Raw genomic sequence first — 3,506 nt, forward strand, 5'->3', positions numbered from 1 at the left:
AAAAACAAAAAAAAAAAAAAACAGCCTAATATTGACTCTATTGAGTGTTTGTTAGTACTTACTCTTATGCAGATCTACAGTGAAAAATAAGAAGGAGGCAGAAAGAGATGCAAAAGGTAGTTTGGAGAGGGAAGGACACTGGCTGGATTGATACTACGGGTGAGGCATGTGCTGGAAGAGGGGCTGAGGTTCTAAAAGGCTACAGATGAGCACAGTCAGGAGAGGCCTCATCTGTACCAGAATAGAGCTAAACTTCCAATCTGTAAAAGAGAGCATAAGGCACTTTCTGTCCCTGGAAAACAAGTGTAATCAAAGCTGCTGCCAATGTGCTGCATAGGAGCAAGGACCTACTACAGTCTGGTAGCCAAGCTTCAAGGTACTGGCCATGCGGTGCTGGCTTTAAGTCACAGAAGAGGAGGAGTCATGGACTCTTCCTCCACAGTTTCAGAAAGCCACCAACCCCAGGCAATGTATGACAGGAGAGGCCCTGCCTGGCGCCCTGAGAAGACAAGAGGCTCCGAAAGGCCAGAGCCCTCGTGTGTCTGTCAGGCAGAGCTGCAGGCAGGAAGTGGGAAAAGTAGATTGCAGGCATCAAAATTTAGAAAAGTGGAGACCTCTAAATCCTCTGACATGACACATTGGAGTCATAGGTTTTAGAGTTGTCCTTGGTGGGTTTCCATCTTACCTGGTCCAAGACTAACACCATCTCCTCGCCGTGTCTCCATGCGGCCCTTTTGGAATGGTAGCATATACTCCACATCATTGTATGTTGGAAGTATGTCATTTGCTTTTTTTTTATTTTATTTTGCAAGGTGTTACAGTTCAGAGATCGCCTTGAGTCTCGGAAGACACTTGGGACTGCTGAACAGTGTTGAGACTGAGAGAATGTGGGGGCCTTTGAAGCTGAACTCAATGTGTTAAGCCTATGGAGGTCAAAGAGTGGTGATTTAAGCGAGATGTACCCCCATAGGTCTGGGCATTCGAGTAATTGCTCTCCCAATGGTAATACTGTTTCAGGAAAGCTTAGGAGACATGGCCTTACTGGAGATGTGTGTCACGGGGGCAGAGTTGCAGAGTTCTCACAGCATTACAGGGTCGTTCCCTCTGTTTCCCACTTACAGTTCAGACCATGCACTCTCAGCTTCCAGCTCCAGCTCCCATGCCTCAGCTCTGCTATACCCCTGGAAACATAAACCCAAATAGCCTCTTTTTTTCCCTAAGTTGTCTTGTTCATGGTGTTTTATCATGGCAATAGAGAAGTAACTAATACACACAAGTTGGCACAGCTGAGATGTTATCTGTCTCCCTCAACGCAGACACTTTAAACAAGCTAATAGAAGATGCACAGTGCTAGGTTTAGAGAGGTGCCTCAGCGGTTAAGAGCACTGACTGCTCTTCCAGAGGTCCTGAGTTCAATTCCCAGCAACTGCATAGTGGCTCACAACCATCTGGAAAGGGATCTGATGCCTTCTTCTGGTGTGTCTGAGAAAAGCAACAGTGTACTTGCATACATAAAATAATAAAAATTAATTTTAAAAAAAAAGATGCATACTGCTGGGAAAACAGTACAGTCAGGAGAGTGTGTTCCCAGAAGCAGCTTGATATTCAAGTGCTGTGAAGGCAGGCAGAGATCGGCAATTCCTGGGGTCCCAGTGAGACTGGATAGCTGCTGTGGAATAAATAATACCTGATATTGACCTCTGACCTTTACAGGCACCTACATACATGGACACACACACACACACACACACACAGGGTATAGACCCATTGCTCAATGCACTTTGAGTCCAGGACAACAGAAAAACCAGCTGGAACTAACCTGAGAGCCTCCTCCTAGCTGGCTCGCTTTCATAGTGCTGGAAGATGCTTAGCAGGCCACAGGGAGAGAGAAGCCATCTATGGTCTTACCCAGCAGCCAACCCTGCATGCTACAACACCAACCCACCAAGCAAGATGTGCAGTATTGTGTGAATGCTCTGTGGCTCACCAATCACTCTTGGTTTGGACCACCAAATCCTGCTCCACAGCAGGGGATTCGTCCCTGGTACTGGGAACTCAGGCAAAAACATGGTGTGGGAGGTCACAGGCTCTAGGGATCTACTCGTGTTGTCTTGCTAAGTGAATGTTATCAAACTGCCTTCTACATGTTCGTTTGTAGACACAGGTTAGTGCTGTTCTTAGCTAGCCAGAGAAGCTTCTCTTTGCAGCAAGCAACAGTTGATGAAGCAACGCATAACTCAAAGTGCTGAGAATAAGTGATTGTGGAGAGCTCAGCCCTAAATGGGGTGGGTGTCTGTATCAACCTGACCTCCAAGGCTCAGGGGACAGAAAGACTGTAAGAGCCAGAGGACTGGAAGGAATGCTGTGACATGCTGTCTTTTGGTTACTGTATCCAGGAACTCACTGCAACCATGGTTACCTGAACAAGATCAAGGCAACAGGATCAGTTAACAGTCCAACACATGGCATTCACAGGACTCTAAAGCTGAGAAAGGAGAGAGAGAGAGGGAGGGAGAGGGAGAGAGAGAGGGAGGGAGAGGGAGAGAGAGAGAGAGGGAGAGAGGGAAAGAGAGAGAGGAGAGAGAAAGAGAGAATGAAAGAGGAAGGAGATATATTGGAAATTATAAGAGGGGAAGTGGGAAGAGAAAGTTAAGTGTGCATACAAGCAAGATACATTGTATACATGTATGAAACTAGCAAAAATAAACAAATGGTATCTATCCTCTTCCTTTAAATAGGTCACCTGCACATAGTAGGTACTCAAGGTTATGGGATGAAGGAGGTTCCTGCTTCATAGGCGCATCATTAGGCCCAGGAAATCATATGGGCAGTATCTCTCTTCTCAGGGACGCTCCAGGCTATCCTGAACCCCAGCACATAGTAGTCACTTTCTCTGCACATGTAGCCACGATCACACCTCTCTATTTTTGCCCCTAACGCCACGGGACCCCTTAAGTCGAAGCCCCATCAGGTGTTCTCAGCTGCCTGAACTCACCTCTGAGCCCTGCCACACTGTTCTGCCTGACATACCCTTTCTACACCTGATACATTGTGCTCCTCTTAAGGACCCTGCTGGGAAGCTGTCTCCCAGGCAGGCCCCAGATAAGAATCAGCCCTTCAGCCGGGCGGTGGTGGTGGCACACTCCTTTAATTCCAGCACTTGGGAGGCAGAGGCAGGTGGATTTCTGAGTTCAAGGCCAGCCTGGTCTATGGAGTGACTTCCAGGACAGCCAAGGCTACGCAGAAAAACCCGGTCTCAAAAAACCAACCAACCAAACAAACAAACAAAAAAAAAATCTGCCCTTCTTACAGCTGTCTGGATTGGTCTCCTTGACAGAACAGTGGCCCATATGAGTGATATTGATCCCCAGAGAAAGCTGCTTCCTCTTCAGGAGGCGATCCCAGGTTCTAGGGTTCCCTGTTCCTCTCTAGCCAGAAGGGCAATTTTCCCACACTCCCTCACAACCAGGAAGTGCCCCACCCCTCCGGAGCCTGTTTAGGACAAG

The sequence above is a fragment of the Mastomys coucha genome, unplaced genomic scaffold (assembly GCF_008632895.1).
Source record: "Mastomys coucha isolate ucsf_1 unplaced genomic scaffold, UCSF_Mcou_1 pScaffold21, whole genome shotgun sequence".
NCBI lineage: Eukaryota > Metazoa > Chordata > Mammalia > Rodentia > Muridae > Mastomys > Mastomys coucha.